Genomic DNA, 16,127 nt, shown 5'->3' on the forward strand with positions numbered 1-16,127 from the left:
CAATCCCAATTTAGTAATTTGCGTGTATTTTTTTTATTTAGCCAATTGGGATGACGACGTTGGTATATGATTGCCTGCTGATTTTGATTGATGCCACGGGAACGTTAACCTCCATTGTGAAGCAGGGAGCTCGTAGTTAATGGTTAATACACCTGCAGTAATAACCAGGGCAGCCTGCCGCATTCGAACCACGAACCTCTGCAACAAGTGGCGAACGCTCTACCGCTGGACCATATCACCTGCCCACACGCTTCATGAGCAGTATAATGTACTTTTTTCAGCATGTATGCACTATCTTCAGTGCTTCGGTCTAGTAAAGATGGAATGAAGACACATGCACGAACATTGAATGCTGTGCAAACACAAGCAATCCTTTTGACAAAGATGTGCATATAGTACTGTATTGTAATCCAAGTTTTATTTTTATCTGACATGCCTGAATATAAAACAGAAAGTCTTAAGCCATTGGCCACACTCATCAACCATTACACATATTACACTATGAGATCTCTTTTACCAGTGGCAAAATATAATGGTAGGTTTTTACCCTTTTAACTGGTACAAAACTGACACCTTTATTTAAGGCATCATGTTTGCAATGACCACAACACAAGTAGTCAATAAAGCAAACAAAAAGAAGCAACTCTGATAAGGATAATAATATGCACTGTCCTTGAAGTTGATTGGCCCACACCCGAGACGGCTTTCTATCAGAGTTGCTTCTTTTTGTTTGCTTTATTGACTACTTGTATTGTGGTCATTGCAAACATGATGCCTTGAATAAAGGTGTCAGTTTTGTACCAGTTAAAAGGGTAAAAACCTACCATTATATTTTGCCACTGGTAAAAGAGATCTCATAGTGTAAATGTTTACCCCGAACTCTCAATACTCTGATATTGCACTGTTTTTGAGTTGTACGCCTTCTGGTGTCATCTGGCCCTACACCAATGGGGACTAGGCTCTAAAGAAAGCCGTCTCGGGTGTGGGCCAATCAACTTCAAGGACAGTGCATATTATTATCCTTATCAGAGTTGCTTCTTTTTGTTTGCTTTATTGACTACTTGTGTTGTGGTCATTGCAAACATGATGCCTTGAATAAAGGTGTCAGTTTTGTACCAGTTAAAAGGGTAAAAACCTACCATTATACATTACACATATTGCCGTTTGTGATTAACAATTACGATGTATGTTAATGTGTCCTGCTGTTGTGTTATTCCACCATGCTGAATTAAATAGATTTAGGAAACACTCATGCTCCTAAATGTTTAATGAAGCCCGCTTATCCTACAATACGTAGCGTTTAAATGCAGTACAGCAGTGTTAAAACGCTGTACATCAAAGTTCTACAGCAACCTTGTGGTATTGTGGCGTTGTTGTGAAACAGTTTACTTTTTTTTTTTAAGCTGTGCACTTGGATAGCTTTCAATAGGGAGGCTAAACCCGTAGGCTGGTAACAAACACACTTGCTCAAGCTGCGAGGTTATTTGAGAGGCCCTTCCCAGAGAACATACTTAATTAAAGGCGCCACAGTATGAATAACAGTACCTGCTTTGCGCGGTGTGTTCTTCTAAAGAGTGGAGATACAGTAATTGCAAAAGCGGTCTGCTGTCAATGTGGAAGCGACTTTGCCAGCTTGTGTCGATAAGGGTCCTTGCTTGTAATGAGACCCAATTGTTATCATGTATAAACACAGCTGGCTGAGATCATTACACAGCAATGTAGTGGGGTATTTTATTTATTATTTCTCAATTATAGTACTTTGAACACAAAGTTCCAACTTCATATGTCGAGATTGTGCTTTTTTAAAATACAGACCAGGTTCGTGAAGCCACGTCACCGATTTTTTTTATTCTACATTTCTCGAATTGTTTGCGTGCATTAATGGGTTATTTAATCAATACATTTTTGTCAAAATATTCACAATTGAACACATCCACGCAGATCGTGTTGTAAGTGTTACGTAAATAATTGGTTGTTCCCTGAAAAAATGATTGTTCATGACTACATTTATGTCGTGAATATGTAATGGCGAAAACATATTACCATTACTCTACACTGAATTGTAAATTACTTTCATGATGTGCAGTTATGTGCTAGAAGTGCATGTTGAGATAAGTCGTAATTATATGGTTTATCGTACTCTGGGTCCTTCCATTGAACTTTGCTTTGGTGATCTGAACTTTGAATTCAGACTGGCAATGCATGTAACTCTGTTTGCCAATTGGGTGTGACTGAGAGCAGCTGATAGCCTTGCACTTTTTGTTTAAATTCTTGCCGCCTTAATGCCTTCTCCCCTTCTTCTCTCTGGCTCTGCATGCAGGGTTCTAACTGAAATACCTCTCTGCCATTGAGGGTGAATCATTTATTATGCGTACGTCTCTCTGTGTGCACGTGTGTGTGTGTCATCCTGTCTCATGGTTCTGCTCTCATTCTCTGATGATCTCATTTTCTAAGACGTGTCACTTCACTCTCTAGGCATGCCCCGTTGCAAGGCGGATTCACATGCCGATGTGATGGAAGTTGGCTTGGGTTTTTTTTCTCACTTTATTTTTTTTATGTTGTTGAAACATTCACTGTTCAAAATTGACCGTTTAGTCATATTTCCTGTGTAGGTTTAAACAAAAAAAAATCGGCTGAAGGCTTTGTTGAATGTTACCGTTTTTTTACCAGCGCATGTTTTTGCCTTCACAATGGGAAGTGCACTTACGTAACTTTTCATGTTTTAACGTACGGGAATTGTTGGGATTGAGTGTAAACTCAAGGGTGGCTCGCTCGTTCCGCGGTGCCACACATTGAGGCGAGGCACTCGTTCCGCATTAATAGCTCCTCTGCCCCCATACTGTAGTAACTCTGGGCTACTGCTGAAGGCTTCGGCATGGGAGACTGTTCCTTCTGCATGCAGGCAGCGGTTATGTCATGTTGACACAATAAAAGAAGAGCCCTTATCTGTCACTGAATATTCTCAAATATGAATGAGTTGAAAATACCATTTTACATCTGCAGAGATTCTTACCGTCTTGCTGTCAGACCTACTCAGCCATTGTAGGCATTGTTGAGTAAATACATCTCTACCATGTTTTACAAACTATCGTTTAAAGCTGACAGTCACAGAAATGCTTCTGCGTTGCCTACAGTCGTGGTGGTTGTGTAATTGTCTTAAAAGAATGGAAAGTTCCCGCACTGTAACCAATGCGTAGTTTGACCCCGAGGTTCATATGTGTGTGTTGGTGGATTACTCATCACTGTTAGCAGAGATTTGGGGGGGTTGTAGGTGGTAGACCTTGTGTGGGGAGCGGTGGTGTAGCGGTTAGCACGCTGCGCTATGAACCCTAACAGCACTTGCCCCTGCAGTCTGTTAAGGCTATACGGGGGATCTTTGTATAAGCTGACAGTCTCTTTGTCTTAGTTTTGGAGTCGGATATATGCCGGCCAGAATGTAGCATTCCAGCACCACAAATGCAAGTTCAAGTGAAGAAGTTAATTAATTTATAGTCATGAAGATATCGCGTAGCAACATTAAACTCTTCTTCTCAGAGGCTTAGTATCTGCTACTCCTATTATTTGCGTCTCTAATCCATCCTCAGAAATGAAGAATGTGGATAATTGCATTCGCCCTGAAGTGTTGGCAAATTAATTATGTTATTGTACTGTATCTGCATTAATCTTCTGATGATTGTCCCAGAAACGGTCTCTTGGAGCTGCTAAATCCAACCATTATCTTATCTTTACATGGATAAAAGGAGTCATCTGGAAGTGGTGGCAAATTCATCAATAATCCACATTTATTTAAAGATAGCCATGCGGATAACAGGAATACGTTTTTGAGGATAAATATGAATAATAGAAGCCATCAATAGGGGATTTTACATCTTCACGGACAAAAGGAATTTGCAAGGTTGGTCCAATATGTGACTGGAGTTGATATCTTCTCTGAGGTACAAAAATAAGGTTGCCACCCTACAACAAGAACAAAAACACCCAGGATGTATCACAGAATAATAATATCGCACCAAATATACCGGTATAGAGGATAACTACATGTTAATGAGTGGTGTATTATTACACAACTGGTAAAATAGGGACTGTTAGTATCACGGGATTCCCCAGGGAAGCAGCTACCTCTAACAGAGGACAATCCCTGGGAAAACCAAGTGTTAACCCTATCTACGAGCAATTGAAACAGGAACGGCTGTCAATTATATTCACCCGTAATCCTTGACACACAACACGGTGCTGTGCTGTCCAATGCTGCAAAGTGATTCCTGATCAAACACGCTCTGCTCGACAGACACAACGTGGGCCTGTGTGCTCTCCTTTCTGCTAACTTGTATGCATTTGTTAGCATCGTGTAGTTATATCAGGGGGGGCACACTACGGTATTTGTAAAGTGTTTTCCGGTGTGTGGCTTTTGTTCTCTTTTTATCTCAGGATAATGCTGGATAGTCCAATACAGTAGTCCTTCGCTCCCAACAGAGAATTAATTTTGCCGATCTGCATCTATTTCCTGTCTCCCTTGATAATGTGCTGTAGGTACTTATTCAGAAGATGCATCAGCACTGGGGAGGATGCTAAGCCGGCATTTCTGCATCGCTTCCTTACAGTGGTAAAACGATCCCATGACACTGTTTACTGAAAACCAGGCCAGTGTGCTGGCGTAGTCAAAGTTTACCTAGAAATGTGTTTTCTAGATACCTCGCGAGGCTGTAGAACAGCTGCTTTCAAACAGCTTGAAATCTGCTTTACGAAACCACATTGTATAAATATGTTTATGTTTAATTGACAGCACGTTCCCAACAATACTCATTTCAGCTCGATTAAGGGGAGAGAATCACGTTTTCTTTGTTTAAAAGAAAGAGACCCTCAATAATTGCTCCTCCTTAGTTGTTGGTAACATACAAATTCAGCCTTTGGTGGAAATGTGTAAAGCCATTGGCCTACATTTGGATAATGAACATGGGCGGCGGGGGTGGTGTTGGGCAGTGATGCAGTGCGGTGATTAGCGTGCTGCACGACGACTCTGCTGCATTCAGGCGGCGACCCTGAGTTTGGTTCGTGGCCACAGGGTGCAGACCCACCAGGACCGCTCCTGGTGGCTTCCAAAACTCCACTAACCCACGCTGACCAATGTCGTGATGTTTGACCGAATGTCCCCCCGACAGTGGACTGACAATTGGCTTAAATGGGAATTGTTATTGTCCTCGTGAACGTGGACTGTGCGTGTATGTGGGTTAGTATAGTCTCGTTGGATTTGTTTACGGAGTTATGGTGCCATATGCAGCTGTTGTTATGGAGATGCTGCGAAACTATATAGATCTCTAAATTCATGTTCTGAAATATAAGACCTGACGCTGTGTATACTGAACAACTACAGTACGTACTGTTTAGTACTGCCCCATAATGTAATTGTACAACTATGGCCCCAACATATCACAGTACTGGAAGCAGTTTAAGGGGTAGCAGAGTACACGCTGTGGGTTTTCAGATTTAACGCCCGTTTTACTTCATACGGCACGTGCCGTTCTGGAGCATTTAGCGAGTACGGCCGAACTCCAATAAAATAATCCGTGTTGATATTGGAGGGACCATGTCGTGAATCGCGTTAGACGAGATGCACTGTGGAGGTTGGTCCCGTCATCCACGCCGATGCAGTGTGCCACGGATTACAGGGGGCATTAGACCACGCGACCCCGTACAAATCAGTGAATAATTTGCGATGCGTACAAATATATCAATTGTAGAGTTCGCATTTATTTTTTATGAAAACTTTACAATGCATGATAATTACCCGTATTTCTGGATCAGCGGTCCATCTTTTTTTCTCACCAGATCCTGTAGATTTACAGATTATTGGAATGCGGAGCTTTGGAGTTAGTTTTTTCGTACTGGACTGATTAAGAGATAACTTAATTACTTCTACAACTTGTCTTTCGTGCTTGAAAGAATCTTTCAGCATAGATTTCCTTAAACAATTTTTTGGGTTTACTACATTGCTACCGTACGACTCTCGTACAGTATTCATAAAACCATGTACGGAAGGTAAACCTCTAGCCTTTGTGAACATTACAGTACTTGGTTTTGTAACGGTTGCTGCTGCCCTGTGTCTTTTTCTAAACTTTTGGAATCACCCACAGATTTTCACTTCACAAAACACATGTTGGTGTTGCTTTGAAGAGTCTATTCCTCCGCCTTTTAATCAATGGACTGCACACCGATGACTATGATTTGGAGCATTTCCGAGTGTACAAAAACTGTTGTCAGCTATATGCATCAGAATGTTGCGAAACTCCTTTCTCCTGGGCTTCATGGCTTTCCAGCAGAATGCATTAAATCAGAGTGTGGACTAATATGATCTGTCCCTTCTGTATGGGATAGGGTGTTGCCCCCTCACATTCATGGGGTTTCTCCAGGTCCTCTGGTTTATCCCCACATGTGTAAACACTAAATGGCCAAAACATTTTAATATATAGAGATTTGCAGAGCAATTGTTGGTACTGGCTTAACGCCTGGCAGCCTTCCAACTTGATTGTAGTTCCTCAGTGATTATGTGATTCCATTTGCATGAATGATGATATATAAAACGTATCATTAGATTTGTTTAAATTAGAAAATTATTTTCACTACAGTATTAGATCAATTTGCCTAATTATAGTTTATTGACCTTCAATAAAACTGAAGTAGAATATTTGTAGATACTACCCTGTAAATACTATACTTTATTTACGTTTTTCATACAATTGTGGAAAAACATTACCAACCATCTTTTTTTCTCACCAGCAGTTCAATAACACTCTCATTCGGTTTGCCATGTTCAGTCACCCTCAAAAAATCCTTTTTTTTAAGCGTTTTTGCTGGAGAGAGGGCACTCCAATGGCCTAGGAGGGTAAATGGTTCTCAAATAGGGATATGTAGATCAGTTACCCGGCCATAGGTATCATTCGGGGGCTTTCAAAATGCTCAAGAGTCCACAGGGTTATAATATTATACTCCTCACCCGCTGGTCTGATGTTAACCAGCAGTTCAATCCTGCATGGTATGTTAATACAAACCAGTATAATCCAGGAAAAAAACATCCACTACTGTAGTAAAGCATTTACATGTATGTCATATTTATTCAATACAGTTTAAACGGTACAAAGATACAAATTAGTACATCATGTACCATTCTGTCATCGCAGCTATCACTTATAATAACAATAATAAAAATAGTTCCAAGCTCTTTAGTCAATCCACGTGGAGATGAAGGCCTCCCCGTGTTGTCGTCATGGAGGTTGTTTGAGCCTGCATCACCACGCTGATCAGTGCAGGGGAAGTTCAGATATCACTTGGCACTTGATGCTAGCTGTGGCTGCGAATCGAACTCAAGTTACCATGGTTCTCTGCGCACTCCACGAACCACTGCGCCACAGCTTTGCCCAATTGTTGTACCTGCAAACATTCAGTTGCAGTACATTTGAGGAAGCTGCTGTACTGTAGTTGTCCGCTTTGTTTAAAAAAAACATATTCAAGGTTCGCAATGATTGTAAACATCCAAACTGTGAAGATTTGATCAAGAGAGGTTGACAAAGTGCAGAGGCAATATCATTCCGTGTAACTGTGGCATTTGACTTGAGGCATTGTACTTGAAAGGTTATGATTGAAATACGACTGAGTATGTTTTATGGTTGTGTTGTGTAGCTCTCTCCTGTCTGTTTTTTGGGTTGTACGTCGTGCTGTTCGGTATCATGTCTGACGTTTCGCTCCACGTGCTGGGAGTTTCTTCAGGAACGGAACCCAAAACACCGGAAACCTATTGTGACCAAAATGTTTCAACATCATAGCATGGTTTACCATATAATAAGGATGCCAACAATGTAACTATGTAATCTCTCATAAATACTGTCCTGCACAATTTTCTATTTTTTTGATTGCACTTAAAAATATTTTTTGAAAATATCTATTTTCTGTATATGATTTAGCTGGTGTGAAACAATGTTCAAGAGTTTACAAGCTACAATACAATGCATTCATATTGCAATGTAGGTATTCTTAATAATGTTTTAATCTGCTCTTTGTTTTCTTTCCACAGAAGAAAAGGGTGGTCCAAACCCACATCAGCATGGGTGACCGCCTTTAAATCTCAGTGATGAGTTGGCTTGCAGCCTGGTGCCACTTCAGTTCTCAGACACCTGTCACTTCCCTTGCTGCCCAGCACGTTTCAAATTTCGGGTAAGTCGAGCGATAACCTGACGGCATTCCCTCTGGATGGTTTTTCACCTTGCTGCTGAGGCATGTCACTGGAGCTCTTTAATTTGTTCAGACAATCCAGTCTGAAATGAGGCGCACTGTCTGGTTTGGGTCAAACATCACCTCTGTTGTAAAAATATCACAAATCTGCTCGCTGTTGTTGTTGTTGTTGTGTGTTCAGGAGAAGTGTGTTTTGCCTTTGTGCCTATTTACGGTGGAAGTTTTATTTTTGTTGTCGCGTGCTTTGTGTCTTGGTATGTGATGACTCGCACGTGTGGTTTCTGCCAGATCTTAAAAAATAAGCAGTTGTAACAGATGGTGATGAGACCAAAGGAAAAATACTGAACGCTACTTTGTGAGGAGAGCGGCGTCATGGAGGTTGGGTGGGGGGGGAGAGAATGTGGGAAGGTGAAGATGGCAGCGGCGGGTGCAGGATTTTCAGCATCTTTGCCTCAGGGACCCGTGTAATACAGCGCAGCCCGAAAGGCCGCAAGGCATAATAACGACTGAACACGTGCTGCAGCTTGTGCATTGATGCTCCTGCTATTGCTCTGCTCAACTCTCCAGGGGGATCTTGCCGAGTGTGTACAGCTATGCTAATTGTGCCAAGATACTGTAATAAATTGCAACGCGCACACTCTCCTTACTGATTTTGTCACATGCACAGGAGCATGCTTATGGGACTAAAATTACAAATGACCGAACTCTCATAAATAATAAAAGAAATTCGCATAAAAAGCTACAAAAAAATGTTACGTCTGAAAGGTGGTAATCTCTCGTGTCATGAAAACATGTTCATTTTGAATTGTCTAGTTCTGTCAAATATTCATTTTGCCCTTTCCAGTTTGGTGAAGGGGAAGTAAACTTCTTAGAACATGTGCGCAGTGTTTTTTCTTCGAAATGTTGCGTTTTAATTAGGTTGAATGTTGTCATCCAGAAAAGAAAGTGTATAAAAATAAGATGCTGCAAATTAAAGTTGTGTGCCAGCTGTGGAAAAAGCATTAATTATTTAAATACACAGTTATAACTGAGCCCACCTTGGGAATAGTAGATTTGGAGTTCAAGTCAGAAAGATGCACTGCTCGTTTGGGCTCTCAAGCACTCACCTAGCGCGTATTCACACAACGTGTTTTTGCTTAACACATTTCAGGAATTCATCTTCTTGGTTCTTTCGGTAAAGTTACGTAGAAGGGAAATAATAAAATAATAAAAAATAAACATAACAAAATACAATTCTCACGACGTTTCGGCCACAACGCAAGCAGCCGTCCTCAGGTGAAGAACAGGTCTGTCGGAAAGACAGCGTCTGAATGGTGCTGTCATTCTGACAGACCTGTCTTTCCGACAGACATGTTCTTCACCTAAGGGCGGCTGCTTGCGTTGTGGCTGAAACGTTGTGAGAATTGTATTTTATTATGTTTTATTATTTTATTATTTCCCTTCTACGTAACTTTACCGAACGAACCAAGAAGATGAATCCCTGCAGTCACGATAGCTTTAAATCGACATTTCAGGAACGCATTTACCACGTTGAACGAGGAATTACAGTTTCGCGGAAAACTGGGTTTTGTGCTACACTTTGCTCATTGTAATTGAAAATGTGTTCATGCTTTTAGGATGTGCAGTACACACTCGACACACAGTTGGTTCTAGTCTCTGGAGTAACAAAAAAAACAGTTAATTAGTGGCATCCGTAATTTTAGGAGCAATTTACACCGCCGTTGAACGTGCACAACTTTCCTGCGAGCGTTTTCTTTCCTGTCTCGTATGTGCACATGTATGTATGTTGAACATCTTTCGCACCGTACATTGCCAACCGTGCTAATCGGAGGTGCTCGCAGACACAGCCTGCGGAATTCAGTTGCAACGTTGGAAAAGCGTGGTAGTCAGTGGTAGTGGTGCGAGGAGGGGAAAGGCGATTTGGGTGGGTTTGGGTGGGAATGTGGAGCGCGGGCGGCCAAGCCGGACAAACGGACCTTTGTGCAAGGGTCGCTGTCTGCGTGCTTCGTCGTGGGAGCAGGTGGCGGGGGACCCTGGCGCGGGGGCTGGGCAAACGTGGCCGAGTGAGAGAGGCGTGGATCGGGGCGACAGAAACATTTTTGGTTTGGCCGCACTGGGGTGATGGGGCACAGAGAGGTGGTGGTGGTGGGGGGGGGCAGGGGATTGAGGAGGGAGCCAGTGGGTGTCGAGGAGGGGTAAACAGTGGTAAACGTGCGCACTGCACACTTGCACGCACCCCAGGGAACCCGCATTCACCACCAAGCAAGCAGTGATTAGCGCTGTGCCCCAGATGCTCACTATGTCTTATAGAGTGCCCTGCTGCTTGGGTTCCCCCCGCCCGCCCCCCTCTGTTTTAGGCAAACATTGACGCAAATATTTTGAGTGGGTTAATGAGTTGAACTAATATTTGTGGCTCTTCTGTTGCTATACATTCCGGACGTAATTTTTGTTCACGCTGACAGCGAATTTAAAAATATATATTCACTGTATATCAAACAGTAATTGAATAAATAGTTAATTGGCAGTTGTGCCGTAAACTGTAATAAATTCATTATTGAAATGGCAGCTTGTTAAATAAATGTTTTTTTAAATCAATTATAAATAACTTGCAGCCATTGTGTTTTACTTGTAAGCTATGCTTAACACATTTTAGTTCCATTGAGAGGTTGAGAAACTAATGTCTGTCTCGAGTGACCTTGCTGAAACAGTGCTGCTGCAATCAGCTGAACTGAAAATCTCTCAAAATAACTGGTTGTGGACGCAGTGATACTTACCCCCCTAATTACTGCTGCTCTCTCCACACCACAGTCTGGCCGTTAGCCATGCCCAAAGTCCTATTAGTGGAAACACAAATGTGCAGTGTTCAGACGTTGTGTGTTTACACACGAAGAATCTGCACTCTTAGGGGTGCACACTTTTGCAAATTTCTTCCTCTGTGTTTGGGCTGCACCGCCATACACGTCGTAATTTACATGACTGGGCGCGGCCATTTGGGCGCTTGTGGATGAAATGAGGGCTTTGAGTTTGGCATGCTGCCATGGTTTCTGTGAGGCATCTGCTTTTGTTGCTGCTTCATGCGTTCGCCCAGCCCGCCTGCACCGAGAGACGGAGATGGCGCAAGACAGCTTGAAGTTTCCTTTTGTTAAGGCCTGCTTCAGCAGTTTAAATAAACCCATAATAAAGGAGGTGACAGGAAATTTTTGCTTTTGATTTTCTCATATTCTCCTGTATTTGTTTGAAGTGCTTCTTGTGAGGACATCTCTCGTGTCTGCGCTTTCGACAGTGCCTTACATATTGTGCATTACGAGAGGCTGTTTAATGTGGTTCAAGTGTTTTCTGGTGAGTTGTTATATTGCCAGAGGTGGCTTGATACCCCTGTAGCAGGAGACATTTGCCGTTGTGTTTCAATTTCCGAAATCAGTAATAAATATTAATGAGACATCAATAATAGCTGATCTATTCCATAGGGGAAAACACAACCGTTTCAAATGTAGGCTAATCCTCTGTGACGTACTGTAAAGTGAACAAATAAATGTGCAATGTTTAGGGGTAATGCACATATAATTTTCTGTTTCATTAACGAAAATATAGAGAAGAGGCATTTTTCAGAAGCACCATTGATGTATGTTTGAAAAGAACTTAAACATTTTTATTAACTTCAGCAATTGTTCATTCTTTTTTAATGTGATAATCCACCGTTAAGTTGTGGGATTTTTGGACCAGTTTATGAATACTGTATATGTAGCATACAAATTCCATTTGCTTTACAAAATGACTGACAAATTGTGTGGGTTTTTTGGGAGTAATGATACAGAAAATTAGATTTTTGTGCTGAAGGAAAATATATTCTGTTATTGTAGAAGAAGGGAAGAAAAAAATGTGTTAGGATTCCATTTATTTTGCTGCCTGATTAACCATTGTATATTTTGAAGAACATGGTATCAGGGTTTACAATATATTCCCATTGAATTTGCTCCTGGTGTTCTTTGACCTGTAATGGCTTCCTTTGTATCCAGCGTGTGTGTGTGCTTCGTTATTGGATAGAAGCTTTCCATCACACTGCTTGTAAGAAGGCAGGAGCCATTACGAAGGCTTGTCTGTCTTTGTGAAATGACATCCTTGAGTAGCGAGCAGTTGCCCAAGAAAATTGAACTAATTTTAAGGGAAATTTTAAAAGCTAAATAATAACATAAAAAAATATATGCGAGGTGTTTTCAGTCGATAATGTCTTGCATTGATTACTGGTGTCATTTGCTTTCTTGTAAATTAAAATACTGAAAATTTATGTTTGTAGCTACATTTCAAATATTGTTAGGTTTGTTTGAAAATAAACTAAGTGAGAAATGTTTTATATAAATGTAGGCTATAGGTTCAGCGACATTTAAACGATCAGCATACGCATCATTACTACATTTATAGTTGTAGTTTCATATTTCAATAAATCCATTAAAATATTTATCGAATTTCATACAACCACCTACTGTAGTTACAGAACATCGCGTAGTGTTGGTTTATGTCAGACGAGAGCAACTTATTTCCATAACAGAGACTGCAAGGCGGCTTGGTGTGGGGCCGATGATGCGATGCAGTGGGCAGTAAACCAATGGCTTTTGCCTGCAACGCGTATGCGCACGAATGCACGCTGGCGAGTGCATAATGAGCTGTTTGTGTCTGTGCCATCAAGATCCGTCACAGGAGGGGAGCTGCCATTTGAACAGCAACTAAAGCGCAGGCAAATGGAGCGCGGCACAGCTGCTAGCTCACACACACGCGCGCGCTCACACACACGCGTGCACGCACGCATGCTCACGCGCACACGCACTGGAGCGCACGCTTACGGGGAGACGCGCGTGCGCGTATCCTCTAACAAAGTGACTATTGCGATGCCGTAACACACGCATGCACAAGAGCTCCCTCCACGGCGGCAGCGGACGTCCCCCCCAACTGCTAATTAGCTTTGAGGTTCGTTCTTGGCTTTTTATAGCGGTCGGCGAAGCTGCGTTTTGCCAGCAAGAACAGGTGCCTCTTCATCTCTGGCGTGGTCGGCGTTCAGGGCTCGTGCCCCCTCCTCCGGGCGAGCTGGCGCGGAACCGGCATCCCGTGACGGCCGAGCTGGGGACAGTGGCCGCGCGTATGGGCACCTGAGCCGAGCGAGCCAGTGTCCCTCCTCCATCCCCCTGAGCTCTCCCCTCCTCTATCTGCTCCGCCAGCCCCTTCCAACACCGACCCCGCAGTGCGTACAGTCCGGCACAAGCATGCATAATGCATAACGAATTAAACATTCCGCTGTCGTAATTTGAGAGCCGCTGGCAGCTGTTTCATCATCCCATCTACTGCTTTTGGGTTGCTGCAGGGAGATTACTAAAGGAGGACAAAAGCCCCAAAATGGGGATTGCAGTGAAACACATTTGCCCAAAGGGGAAAGGGGTGGAAAAGAGGGACCCAGTCACTATCAAAAATATGGATCACTCACATATATATTTTTAAATGTGTGAAGGAAGCATGATCATTGTTAATTGCGGTATATTACAGTACTTGACTTAAAAAACTTTGCGCACAAAACCTGCCCTACTTTTGAGAGGTGTAATTGTTACTCTGGTTCTGAGAATAATATAAGATTGCGATAGCGTTAATGAAGAGGAAAAAGAGTACACTTTCGATCGAAAAAGGCTCAAAAGCCTAATTGTAATTTGGTCCTTGGCAATGTCAGGGTCATCTGCTGTAGACAGATCTGCTTGGCATTTCCTGATAAGTCGCGGCAGTCCTGCAGTGGCACTTTATCTGCGGAAAGACGACGGTGACAGTGAGAATCTGTTTCCTGGGTTTTTTTTCTAGCTGTCGGGTGTGAAAACCCTACCAAAGAGCTGCTAATTTAGTGGTAATTATCTGTAACATTGCCTCTGAATTTCACACTTGCCTTAGAGTGTGAGTCTCCAATCGAAGATTCCGTAGTTTTATCTAATGAGACCTACAACATTTGTACCCCATTTTTAAATTGAGAGAAAAAGAAATGAAATTATTTATACTGTTGTGTCATTGTAGTTTTAAGTCTTAATGGGATTTTTGCATGTTAAGTAGTTTATTTAGGGGTTCAGTCAGTTTCCTGCTACCCAGATCGTTAATGGGTGATGCATCTTTTTGAAGACGGTATTATTTTCCCCGTTAAATAAGTTGCTAATGGATTTTGGGAATAAGTCTCTTATAATGTCTTGAGGTGGTAGAAAGAACTGTCATTTTGTGAAATTGCATTTTAAGCCAGACAGTTATTTAATTGATGTTTGTGTTTCTCCATGCAGGTTGCTTTCATTTATGTAGCAAATATTTAATTGTGAAAAGAATTAACATGATCTGTTGATATGTTTTAACTCAGAATCTGGACATTAATACCATTGACATGTTACAATAAAACACTTTTTTAAACTCTGATTTGAGAGAAGTACACGCTGTGTTAATGGGAATGGACTCTACACTTCTGACAATAAGCAGTCTGGGCAGAACAGAATGTCCCCGTTATAGCTTGAAAAAATTGCTAATTTGATTAGCCATCCCCAGTGCTTTAGACTCGAGGCATTAATGTGTATAACTCGGCTAAGTTATCGCGGTTGGAATTCAACATTATTCACGACAGGCGAATTGTATTAAAAAAAAACCTCAGAGCAAGAGAGAAAAGCAGAGATTAAAAAGAAGAGGATAAATGTTTAAGAGGGCCCATCGTGTACCATTAGCTTCAACGGCTGTTGGGTCGCCTGGGATAGGCGGGGCTGATCCTTCCTGCACTGAGAGGCGGGTGGGGGCAGAGGGGGGAGGCGAGGGAGGGGATGGCTCACACGCAAGGCGGCGGGATGAGATGTCTCTCCCCGTGGCTGTAGCGTGTCGGCAGGGGGTCCCCGCCGCACTACTCGACCGCTGCCACCGCCGCTCTGCAGCGCCGGCTCGTCGCTTTAGAAACACTTTAAGTGCTCCACATCTGCCCTCGGGCACTTGTAAGCGCTTTTAGCCTACTTTGTTTTTTCCTCTTCCACCTCCCTCCCTCCCTCCACCAGCCCACCAACCCCCCAATTTTGTGTTTCCTTACATCGATAGCCTGAGCCTGGCAATTTTGTAGCGAGTGCAAATTGGAATATCGTTTGCAATGTCTCGATTCATTCTTCGTCGGTGTTCATAATCGATAATTGCCTGTAATGTTTACTGTAAAAGCTAATTTCATGAAAACTATTAGGTAATGTATATAAATTAGTCAGTGATTAATTTAAGGAGAGTGTGTTTTGTTGATACTCCTGTGAGATTTTTTCTATCTGACTCAAACAGATTTTGATTTGAAGCTTTCGTGATGCAGGGATTAATATTCTTGGTTCTTTCGGTAAAGTTACGTAGAAGGGAAATAATAAAATAATAAAAATATAAAACAATTAAAAATTATCACGATGTTTCGACTGCAACACAAGCAATCATCATCAGGTGTGAAATTCACAGCAAGAAAATTTGAAAAATAAAAGATTGATTCACAAAAAGGGCAATGCCAATGATCTGCTAGAAATACCATTCTTCGACTAATATTGTGTTATGGCCCAGATGTGAATTGTTGCAGAAAGTACCACTATTTTCCAGTGATTGGGAGAGAGGTATCGGTAACCTATTCCAGAAATGTGCAATGGCTTCATTGCTGTTCTGTTTAAAGGTACAGGAAAATATTTCCTCGATAGAGCAGCTTGAATCTTGCCAAAAAAACATGAAAACCTTCATCAAACACTTAGGGTCCAGCAATATAGCATTACGCATGTTATTTCTGCAGTCACTGCGAGGTCACGGAAGGGCAGTTGCTGCCTTGCACTTTTGCGACTTTCCGCCATCGCTACCACACCTCATGTCGCAGCATTGTAACTACACTTGGTATGTGTGGTGTG

At 42.1% G+C, this 16,127-nt stretch overlaps 1 protein-coding gene across 21 annotated transcripts in view; it reads left to right on the plus strand.

Annotated features, from left to right (window-relative positions):
- BAZ2B (bromodomain adjacent to zinc finger domain 2B) overlaps positions 1 to 16,127 on the plus strand; it is an 88,736-nt gene that overhangs the window by 24,352 nt on the left and 48,257 nt on the right. For 19 of the 21 annotated variants that reach the window (XM_078869627.1, XM_078869754.1, XM_078869736.1 and 16 more), the window contains one exon: positions 8,066 to 8,205. The gene's annotated coding sequence lies outside the window, so the exon portion shown is untranslated. Of the gene's footprint in view, positions 1 to 4,555; positions 4,604 to 8,065; positions 8,206 to 16,127 lie in introns of those variants that run through there. The other 2 variants (XM_078869645.1, XM_078869654.1) reach the window with 2 other exon arrangements.

Source organism: Lampetra fluviatilis, chromosome 2, assembly GCF_964198595.1.
Source record: "Lampetra fluviatilis chromosome 2, kcLamFluv1.1, whole genome shotgun sequence".
In the NCBI taxonomy this organism is placed as follows: Eukaryota; Metazoa; Chordata; class Hyperoartia; order Petromyzontiformes; family Petromyzontidae; genus Lampetra; species Lampetra fluviatilis.